Below are 12,459 nucleotides of genomic sequence, written 5' to 3'. Positions count from 1 at the left end.
TTTTGAACCCTTTGTTATAAGGTTTCGAACCCTTCCAGTTTGATTCGTCTTTAGCTTTGTGCCTTTTGAGTTTTCAAAATCCCGTCAAAGTTTGAGTCTAAATAATGTGAACACGTGCAAACTGGAAGAGTGAATGCCTGTACCCTGAGTTTTCTGTCTAAGGCTAGAGTGTTCGTACAAATCCGCAGTATCGGACCAGTCACTCTTACCTGGGAACTCTTGGGGTGAGTGTTCACTTATAGGCGAGCATGTCTTCAGTGATACATTATGTTGACCCATTTACTTTGATTTGTCATGGTGTCATTTGTTTGCTTTAAGTAACAAACAAATGGTCACAATCCTTATGCCTTGTCGATATTCTTAACATCCAGTTTTGAATATCCAATGACATCTCACCCGTTTTTCCCTCATGTTTCTTTGCCCTTTTAGAATATGCCTCCTCGACGTGATCAAGCTCAGGATGCCGCCTTGGCAGCCTTAATCGCTCAGCAATTCGCTGCTGTACTCCCGAACCTTATCACCCAGATAAATCAGGCAAACAATAACAATGTTCAGTGCACGTTTAAAACATTCAACTCAGCTAAGCCACTCACATTTACTGGGTCTGAAGGGGCCACGGGGCTCCTACAGTGGTTTGAGAGTCTCGAAAGCACGTTTCGTCATGTGCAATGCCCAAACGAGCGAAAAGTTGAGTTTGCGTCGAGTGTATTCCAGAAAAGAGCACTCACATGGTGGAATGGCATAATGAGGGATCGAGGTGCCGATGTAGCAATGGCACAAACCTGGGAAGAGCTTCGGGCTCTAATGATGAAGGAATTCTGTCCTCGTCATGAGCTTAGGGCTCTAGAACGGGAATTTGATGATCTCAAACAAGACAGCGGTGAACATCGAGCATACACTGATCGTTACGAGGAATTGAGTCTGTTATGTCCTACCATGGTTACGCCTTTGGATAAGGCAATTGAAAGATACATCGATGGCCTTCCTGATCCAGTTCAGGATATTGTTACTGGTAGCAACCCTACTACCGTCAGACAAGCCATTGAACTATCTGCCACCCTGACTGAATCTCAAATCAGGAAGGGTAAGCTTTTCCGAAAAGGCGATCCAAGACCATCTGATAAGACAGCACAAGATAAACCAAAGGATAAACAGACCGAGTCCTCTAAGAAGTCGAAGAAGCGTAAGGCTTCACAAAACTTCGCAGTAGTTGCTCAGAATGATCAGGTTGCACCAAATCAACCAGCACAGCCTCGTGCTAGGAAGAACTATATTGGTACTGCACCCTTGTGCAACAAATGCAACCGTCATCATGTGAATCAGACACCGTGTCAGAAGTGTACCCACTGCGGGCGATTGGGACATTTGGTCAATACATGTCGCCATGTTATCCAAAACCAAAATGTTGCAAATCCTGCTGTTGTTCGAGCACAGTTTCCTCCTGGATCGTGCTATAACTGTGGTGACCTTACTCACTACCGGAACAATTGCCCGAGACTTATTAATGCAAATCCAGCGCGCGGACGAGCATTTAACATAAACGAGGCAAATGCAAATGACAATGCAGCAGTGAACAATTAGTCTTTTGTATTTTCTTTGTTTGTTATCTTTTGACATTTGAGACAATTCAGTTATTATAAATAAAATGGTTGTTCCAATTTTATTTCCAAAACTGATCCGATTGTATGTTGGCATACCCCTACAATACCGACACCAAAGAACCATGTTCTTTCCAGAACAAACTACTCGTATGGTTCCTTCATTCTATGATCATTTGTGATCTCCCCAAAAAAAAAAATCCTAAGTACTAGTTTCTTTTAAGAAACAAAGTACAGGTGCAATTCTTAATCAGATACTTGAAGTACCATTTCAAATCTTTGATTTGATAAAGGTGCTATCGTAAGTCCTTAATTGGATTCTTTATTTATCCTAATACGAATGTTATAACACGACAGAAACAAATTCCAAATCCTTATAAGATCTTCCTATCTTCATAGTTAGAATCTTGAGGATATTTTAAAGCACTAATTGAAGTCCGTGATTGGATTTCTAGTGTACTTCAAATTCACAAACGAGCTAATAACTAAATTAACGAATACACAATTTGGTGATTTTATGTTTATGTGTAACTCCAAAGCTCGTTATCTAAGTCCTGGTGGAATCTTCCGTATTTTCATATGTTAGATTCTCAGAAGGGTACTCAAAGTACTGTCTTAAATCCTTAAGGGGCTTCTATGCAAATAGTAAGAACCTTGGATTCCAAAGTGCTGATTCAAAACGATTATTTGGTTCCGAGTTATAAAGATCCCTTAAGTGGTCTATTTAAAGAGATCATACAACGGTCTAGTTAAGGAAGATCATGTGTTGATCTGGTTAAAAGGATCGTTCATTGATCTAGTTAAAAAGATCCTTTGGTGGTCTAGTCAAGTCATTTCATGGTTATTCGATTGATTTTACCCTACACATTATGAGATGAACTGTGCGGACTGTGCAAGGAATTACGTAATTATGGATGCATACGTAATTATGAAATTCAGTGCACAGAAACCACAGCAAGTTTTGTCATGTGTTAAGACCTATAGTGATAAGAATAACGAGACGGGAACAATGTAAAAAGGGCATGGTGGATACGCCGCTGGTACTTCCTATATATAAGTGTTCCTTATTTCATTGCGAAAGTAGCGTTATTTAAATTACTAGAAGTCCTGGACCTTGACCAATGTCATTCTATTTTGGAATCTCCGACTTTGATTTCGAGCACACACAAGTTTCCTATAATAGTCTTCATAGGAAACATCCTCCTATCCGTCGTTCGAAACCCCATGTGTTTGTTACTGCAACATTCTGGCAGTTAACAGATTCGCTAAGAATCCAAACGTGACCCAGAATTCTACTTGGGAAACGAAGGATTCATTTGAAAGCGAAACGATCACAGTTGTCTTCACAAGTTTCCTCTAGAATTAAATTTCGGGACGAAATTTCCTAAAGTAGGGGAGACTGTGACACCTGTGTCACCATGAACACCAAACAAATGCCAAACCTATGAAACATTGTGTTTCATACCTGGGATTTGTATAAATATGTGTATCCTTTGCACATATCAATTCTTGTTCAATTCCGAGCTTTAAATCGCTTTCTGGAAAGTTATATGCGCACTGGTGCGTAAACGTAATCAGTTTAGCGCGACAAACACTCCGGAATAGTGGAATAGGCTTAACATACCTTAAATGACCTTTACATAACTTAGAAATAAGTTTTGGAAGGTTTGGTATGGCGAAAACAAGTTTATTCGATCGCAGGGACTATTTGCGTCAAACCGCGAAACTATACCGATTCATATGGTATCGAATAGTCCGGAACTTGATCATAAGTTAAACATACCATATATAACCTAATCATAGCTTAGAAACAAGCTTTGAGTGGTTCGGTGTGCGAAAACATGCTTATGTGATCTTTCAGGGACTAAAAGTGTCAAAAACGGCGTAAGTTTGCATTTTCGCGCATATCTTACGTTCTGGACACATCTGGACATCCAAAATTTTTGTACACACTAAAATATTTTTATTTTAGTGATCGCCATGCAAAAATTCCATTCGTCGCTTAATTTGGTTCGTTTTCGCATCCGTTTGAGATTCCGTCGTAAATAACCGAACAACGCGATCGTACGACCAAACGAACCAACATCCGAGATATTTTTGAACATGTTTTGAGTCCCCTATGCTTTAACTTCATTTTAGAGCCTTGAAATGAGGTTAACGGGGTTTAAACGCATCGAAAAAGGCTTCATTTTAGAGCCTTGAAATGAGGTTAACGGGGTTTAAACGCATCGAAAAAGGCTTTAAACACGTGCAGGGACCATTTCTGTCAATTTTAAAACTTTGCTGAACCTGATACATGCTAGCGTAGCGCGAGCCCTATGACCTATGCCGTCGCGCTACGCGAGTGCCTCATCTGGACAGAATGTTCATTTTCAGCAACAATTTGCAAATTCAGGGGCTGTTTGTGCAATTTCTTTGTGTGGTGGGCAAGTTTGTGTGTTCACCAAGGCTTCTAATCAGCTTGTAACACATGTAAGGCTAGGATCAATGCTTAATGACCAAGCAAAACACTTGTGATGATCCTATTAACTCACCACAAGTATAAATAGCCATCCAAACTTCTCATTTCATTGCTCATTCTCATTTCTCTTCTCTTCAACTTGCTTTGGAGCTCTCTCTCAAGCATTTGGGACTTGTCTTCTTTGTAGAAAAGATAGCAAGGACTTGGGTGAGCCTTCTTTCATTCTTTTAGTTGCTTTTTCCTTATGTAGTGCAGAAAGTCAAACAGTGTTTGACTTTCGGTTTTGACCATCAATTGGTCAAGTCAAAGTTCAATTGAACTTTGACACGTGATTGTAATCACGATAGTTATAATCCTTCGCGATTATAACCGCTGATTACCACGTTATCTAGTTGTAGTGTCGAGTCAAAGTTTCGGTCAAAATGCGTTTTAGCACGCATTTTGCAACGGAACTACTTTAGGGTATCAAAACGCTTTGTTTTGATACCAAATCAGTAGGTTAGACATGTTTTGACATGTTTAACTCGACACTATTAGTTTGTGCTTGTTTAGGGTCGTAAGGTAAGCGGTCTAAACAACCGCTTATACTTCCGAACCCGACCCGTTTGTTCGATCTTTAGGATCCGACCAAGCTTAGTTAGTGATCATAGTTGTATAGGGAATAACCACTGAGGTTATACCTTATGATCACATAGGATTGGTTAGTCGTATGCTAGTTAGCTTGTATGCCCATAGGAAATGACCAAAATGCCCTTTTGAAGCTAAAATCCGTATTTTGATTATGTGAACATATTTTTGACATATAATCTGAATTAGTAACATGTTTAGGGATAATTGGGCATGTAAGACTTGACATAGCACATAGTTAACCATCCGAACCTAGTTTTACGCTAACGACGCATTATAGTGGCTTATGTTACCATAATGGGTCGAAACGGGTCAAAAGCACTTAGGTAGGCCTTTCAATCAGAATGTTGGGACTATTAAATCATACCATATGAGTTCAAATACTCATTTGATTTATAGAACCTCATTCTATCCTATCTTCCGATTTAGGATCCGATTGTTTAACATAGTGATCCATACTAGGTGCCACTTGATTCCTTGATTTCCCGAGCTTTGTTAGGACACTTAATCAAGGATACTTGCAATCTCAAGTGAGTACATAGTCCCCTCTTTTACTGTTTTCAATTGTTTTGGGGTGAAACATATATGCCTATCTGTTATTTTCCTGATTTTAAACTATATGATTACACATGCTTAATACATATTCTTTTGACAAATTAAACAATTACCTATGGTTTAAACACTAATTTTCCAAAACTTAATAAACAAATTGTTGGATTGTACCATTTTTATACATTCACCCAGCCGATTGGTAGTATGATATAGCGCTATAGGACTAGACACCCCATTCCTGTTGTATGGAATGTCAGAAACCAAATTTAAACCAAATAGAAATTGCCTTCGTGGTATTTCTATAGTCTCCAAAGTGTAGTTTGATACACTAAGGCTTGGTTGAATACCAAATCACACTCTCTTTGTATATGTTGATATACTACAAAAGTACAGTTTGATGTGCTCTCAAATGTGATCTACCAAAGTATATTTTGATATACTATGTACAAAAATCCAACATATGTTTTAACACACCTACTTTGTTATTTTTAAACCAAAGCATAGTTGATATGCTATTTTTAAACCAAAGCATAGTTTGATATGCTACTGTTTACCAAAGTATAGTTTGATATACTACCAACTTTGTTATTTTAAACTAAAGTATATTTTGATATACTATCTAAAGCATAGTTGATATGCTACTTTTAACCAAAGCATAGTTGATATGCTATTTACAAACCAAAGTATAATTTGATATACTACCAATACTTTTATTCTTAAACCAAAGTATACTTGAGATATACTACCGAAACTATTATTTTAATTACTAAAGTATATTTTGATATACTATCCATTTAACTATTTCAAAACTAAAGTATACTATGATATACTATTTGTACAAACTTTTCAAAACCAAAGTATATTTTTGCCAATACTATAAACCCGTTTTCCAAAAACGACACATTTTCAGAAACAAAACTTTTACATTAGATTCATGGCTATTTTGAAAAACATAAAACCTTTTCTCATATTATCTAAAGCCATGAATCTAATACACAAAATCCTATGTTACTCACAGGCATTTTTATGCTGACGTACCATATTTTCATATATGTTTCAGGTACTGCTATGTGATGATTGTTGATGCACGCTACATATAGGATGGACTTGTGCCTTAGCGACTTAAAACTGAGAAACAATTATTTTTTTTATTTTAAATTGTACCAAAACATTGAACTCAATAATTCAATAAAACAAAACTATTTGATCCATGGTTGTGAAACAATGATTCTGTTACAACACTCCCCGACGTTTCCGCCACGTTTTGTTGTTTTACGTGGTCGGGGTGTGACAACAGTCGTTGTGGATATGGATCGTGGATGTTTTGCTAAACACTTATGACAGTTGAAAACTTAATAATTCCGTTGGATTTTTATACTATGCTTCCGCTACTTAAATTATGTTATTTGAACCCCTTTCATATTGTGGGTTGTTATGCATTTACGTTTACTGTTCACTTATACGTTCAATATGATTGTTGGCTTGATCCTGGTCATTTCACGCCTCCAAGCGGTGGTACTCCACGGGTGGATTTTGGGGGTGTGACAGATTGGTATCAGAGCCATTGGTTATAGAGAACTTGGTTTTAATAAGGGGGAAACGTTTTTATTAAAACCAGACTATAACCAGAACAGTGCTCTCAACGATCCACAACGACGCTTCGCTCCACGTGCAAGACTCATCATCCTAGGTAATATGGTTTATGTTATATTGCCTACTTGCTAGATTACATAGAACTTTGCTCAGGGTATGCTTAGATACACATAACACTATTGGTTGAGAACCTTTGTGTGCTTACTCTCTTCTGTCATCGTACTTTTCGCGAACCTCTCTCACTTATGTTACCTTTGCTATGAAGATCATGTCTGGAGGTATTAACATGACTCAAGCCCAGTTGACGGCTCTCATTAACGAACAAGTGGCTGCGGCACTTGCAGCCGCCCAAGCAGGAGGTATACCCCGCAGTTGCAACTCACACTAGGATCTCTAGGTCCTACACTCCTAAAACCAACTCTTGTGTTTAACCTTGTCCTATTCTTATACACAATAGGTCAACACGCACAGCAACCTGTTTGCACTTTCAAGAACTTCATGGACTGTCGTCCAAGCACGTTTAGTGGCACTGAAGGAGCAGTGGGACTCCTCCATTGGTTTGAGAAGCTCGAGTGGGTATTTGAAATGTGTGAATGCCCTGAGGCTCGCAGGGTGAAATACGCCACTGGTACTTTGGAAGGAATTGCGCTAACTTGGTGGAACGCGCAAGTTCAGATTCTAGGACGGGCAGCTGCTAACGCCACCCCATGGAATGATTTTAAGGAACTCATCAAGCGAGAATACTGCACACGTGATGACATCCACAAGTTGGAGGTGGAGCTCTATCATCTGAAAATGACGTGGTCGGAAATCGAAGCTTATACGAAACGGTCAAACGAGCTGGCCATCTTGTGTCCAACCATGGTGGACCCTCCAATCAAGCGCATTGAGTTGTACCTCAAGGGTCTAGCATCAGAAATTCAGAGCCATGTGACATCGGCTAATCTCGACAATATCCAGGACATTCAGCGTCTTGCTCATCGCCTCACGGATCAGGCAGTGGAACAGAACAAGCTGCCTAAGCGCATCAGCGCTACTGCCACCGCTACCACTTCTGCTACTCCTGCTATCCCCAATGACAACAAGCGGAAATGGGATGGGGATTCCAGCAAGGGCTCAGCTACCGTTCAGTCTCAAGCACAGCAGCAGTGCATGAATAGTGATTACCAGAGCCCGGGTCAGCAAACTTTTGGTGGTCAGGGGCAGGGTGGATATCGGGGAATTCACCCACTATGTAATAGGTGCAACAGACACCACAGTGGTCAGTGTCGCAAGGGCCGCTGTCAGAGATGTCTCAAGATAGGGCATGAAGCTAAAGATTGCAGGAGCTCATGACCTGCGAACCAGAACCAACAACAACCACCAGCTCCTCAAAACCAGCAGCAGCAACAACAGCAAGGCAACAGGGGATGCTTTCAGTGTGGTGCTGAAGGTCACTTCAAGCGTGATTACCCCCAGTTGAACCAGAACCACAACAACAATAACAATCAGGGCAATGGGAACAACAACGGTGGAAACAATAATGGCAATGAAGCTAGGGGACGTGCATTTGTGCTGGGGCAGGGAGAAGCAAGGAATGATCCCAACGTAGTCATGGGTAAGTTTCTTCTCGACGAATTTTATGTTACTGTATTGTTTGATTCGGGTGCGGATACAAGTTATATGTCTATAAAAGTTAGCCAAATGTTAAAACGTGCACCAACTCCCTTAAACACCAAACATGTCGTAGAGTTAGCTAACTGTAAAAGTCTAGAGGCCACACACATAGTACAGGGTTGCAATCTTATCCTCGCTGGTCAGACTTTCTCTATCGATCTCATTCCCATAGTTCTGGGTAGTTTCGACATCGTCATTGGAATGGACTGGTTATCCCAACAGCGCGCAGAGATCTTATGTAAAGAGAAGATTATCCGTATTCCCCGTTCTGGTGGAGAACCTCTCGAAGTTCAAGGCGACAAGAGTGGTGCTGTGGTAGGCATCATCTCCTTTCTAAAGGCTCAGAAGTGTTTGCGTAAGGGCCACACTGCCATTCTGGCACTTGTTACCGATGCATCAGCAAAAGAAAAGAAATTGGAAGATATTCCAGTTGTACGCGACTTTCCTCAGGTGTTCCGTGAAGATTTACCTGGTCTACCACCTCATCGCCAGGTCGAGTTTCAAATCGAGCTAGCACCAGGAGCAGCACCGATAGCACGTGCACCGTATCGATTTGCTCCATCAGAGTTGGAAGAACTCTCTGCACAGCTACAAGAACTCTTGGATAAGGGATTTATCCGACCAAGCTCTTCGCCTTGGGGAGCTCCAGTATTATTTGTGAAAAAGAAGGATGGTACCTTCAGGATGTGCATTGATTACCGTGAACTGAAAAAGGTGACAGTGAAGAACCGCTACCCTCTTCCACGTATTGATGACTTATTCGACCAGTTACAAGGGTCGAGCTACTACTCCAAGATAGACCTGAGGTCAGGTTACCATTAGCTGAGAGTCCGGGATAAGGACGTCTCCAAAACAGCATTCAGAACTCGCTACGGCCACTACGAGTTTCTAGTTATGCCGTTTGGGCTAACGAACGCGCCTGCAAGCGGTGGTACTCCGCGGGTGGATTTTGGGGGTGTGACAATGTGAGCATAGACTACATATTGAAATGCCATTAATACTTAATTAGGGACGAGGGTTAGATCTAACGGGTACGGCCGAACCCCACTCATGGTCACAACTAGTACCAAGCAGTGCTTCGGAGTCCCAGTCGAGGGTAATCGATGTAGTCGAGGGTAATCAACATAGTCGAGGGTAATCGACATGGTCAAGGGAAATTAACATAGTCAAGGTAAATTGACATAGTCGAGGGAAATCGACATAATCGACAAGGGTATAAGTCCACTCATTACGAGTGCTCCCTATGTCCTCACATGCCTTAAAGTCCTTGTAAAACAATTATGTTCATACACGCTTTTCATACCTGTTTACAAAGGAGTCTCACAAAGATTTACAAGATTACAGTACTCACACAAAACGCATGAACTCGCTCAACTTTTGTTGATGTTTTCCAAAATTACATGTATTTCAGGTGACAGGATGGATCTTGGGCGCGGGTGTCGTAGCTAGAAGTAGACTTCAAGTTTTGATGTCATCCACTTTTGTTGGTTTGTAGCCTAGTCGAAGGTTGTGTTTTAAAACTTAAATAACCAGTGTTTGTAACACTCAATTTTTATGAATGGATGAACATCGTTTTGATCATATAGTTGTTTATTATGATTGAATGCAATGATATTAAACAAGTCACACATCATCATACGCTTTCGCAAAAGTCAGGGTGTGACAATGGATCTTAGCGAGATCCACGTGTATTCCTACTTCGTTGATTACATGACCAAAAAATGTACTTCTCGAATCCAGAAATCACATTTAACAAGAATTCGCGTGGAGTGGCTCCTCCTTCGGGAGCTCTGAAATAAGATACAAATGTCGTCCATGATGTTCCTTTCTCCTTGAAATGATCCAAAACGTCGTCGATAAACACGGTCGATTCATGTGGTCCATAAAAGTGCTGGTGTGTTGATTAAACCAAAGGTCATGGAATACAAAAATCGCAATGGCCGCATTGCATTTGATATATCGTTTTAGGAACATTCTCCCCTTGAACTTCCTTCTGATGGAAGCTCCTTTGTTAGTCAGTCCTTGAATAGAGGTTTAACCCTCTCAACTGGTCAACAGGTTGTCAATACATGGTCGAGACAAATGGTTCTTGGTTAGAGTGTTCGTACAAATCCACATAATCGGACCAGTCACTCTTACCTGGGAACTCTTGGGGTGAGTGTCCACTTATAGGCGAGCATGTCTTCGTGATGCACTATGAGGATCTATTTGCTTTGACTCAGCCTTGGTGTTGTTTGTTTGCTTCGTGGATTCAAACAAATGACCCTCAAACATGATTATGGCCGGTAATTGTAACATCCTATTCTTACCCAATGCCATTTCATTTGTTTTCTTTCTTGTCTCTCATTTAGAATGCCTCCTCGACACGAAAACCAGATAGCAACTGCCGAACTGGCAGAGATCATTGCGCAGCAAATGGCTGCTCAATTCCCAAACTTCTTTGCTCAATGGAACCAAGCCAACAACAACAATCATGCCCCCTGCAACTTCAAGATGTTCAACTCGGCTAAGCCATCAAAGTTTTCTGGGTCTCAAGGAGCGACTGCACTTCTGCAATGGTTCGAGAGTTTAGAGAACACCTTCAGACATGTTCAATGTCCAAACGAGCGAAAGGTAGAATTCGCATCTAGCGTCTTTGAGAAACGAGCTTTGACATGGTGGAATGGTGTGATGAGAGATAGGGGTGCCGATGTGGCACTAGCTCAAACATGGCAAGAGCTTCGAACTCTGATGATGAAGGAATTCTGTCCTCGTCACGAGATCAGGGCCTTGGAAACGGAGTTCGACGATCTTAAGCAAGTTAGCGGTGAGCATCGAGCCTACACGGATCGTTACACCTTTGGATAAAGCAATCGAAAAGTACATTGATGGCCTCCCTGACTCAATACAAGACATTGTGACTGGTAGCAACCCTACTATAGTTAGATAAGCCATTGAGCTATCTGCAACCTTGACTGAATCAAAGATCAGGAAAGGTAAACTTTTCCGAAAAGGTGACAAGAAACCGGTTGGGGAATCGAACCCAATCGGGGAATCAAAGACCACGGATGAACAGACTGAATCCTCTAAAAAGTCAAAGAAGCGAAAGGCTTCTCAGAACTTCGCCGTGGTCGCTCACAATGGTCAAGCCGTCCCCAACCAACCAGCTCAACCCCCTGCTAGAAAACCATACAATGGAACAGCACCCTTGTGCAACCAATGTAGCCTCCATCATCACGCCAATGTACAGTGCCGAAAATGCCAAACTTGTGGGCTTATAGGCCACACAACAAGAGTCTGCCCAGCTGCAGCTGCGCCAAACCAAGCTGGCAACAATCCTGCTCAAGGTCATTTTCTACCAGGCTCTTCTTTCAACTGTGGCGAGATGGGTCATTTCCGAAGAAATTGCCCAAAGCTTGCTAATGCAAATCCAGCACTGGGATGAGCACCTGACTGACTAGAAGACAACATCGTTTAGAAATAATCACGTCTTATGTATTATTTTCTTTTGTTGTCAAGAAACAGTTGTTATCGTTGTTTATCAATTAATCTTTTATTTACATTGCAATGTATTTCTGTGGTTGCATGTATAAACGACATATCCCTTACAATACCGACAATCAAGGAACCGTATTCCTTAAAGAACAAACTACCCCCAAAATTCTCCTATTCTATGATCTCTTGCGTCTTCCACGAAATTCCTAAGTACCCATTTCTTCTAAGGAAAACAAAATACAAGGCACAAGTTACAACACATGAGGAATACCCTAAGTACCACTATAAATCCTTAATAGGGTACCTAAGGATTTCCCGTAAGTCCTTAATTGTTGTATACCTTAATTCGAATATGATAATTCCTTGTAATCAAAAATCGAATTTTGGGAGATCTTTCTATCTTCTCAGATAGATTCCAGTGAACATTGAAGCCCGTCGATTGGTTTCCATATCCGTATTCAATCAATAACAAGTTAATAACAAATTATAATCAAGTTA

This window comes from Helianthus annuus, chromosome 4 (assembly GCF_002127325.2).
Source record: "Helianthus annuus cultivar XRQ/B chromosome 4, HanXRQr2.0-SUNRISE, whole genome shotgun sequence".
Classification (NCBI taxonomy): Eukaryota; Viridiplantae; Streptophyta; class Magnoliopsida; order Asterales; family Asteraceae; genus Helianthus; species Helianthus annuus.
This window is presented reverse-complemented; position numbering follows the sequence as displayed.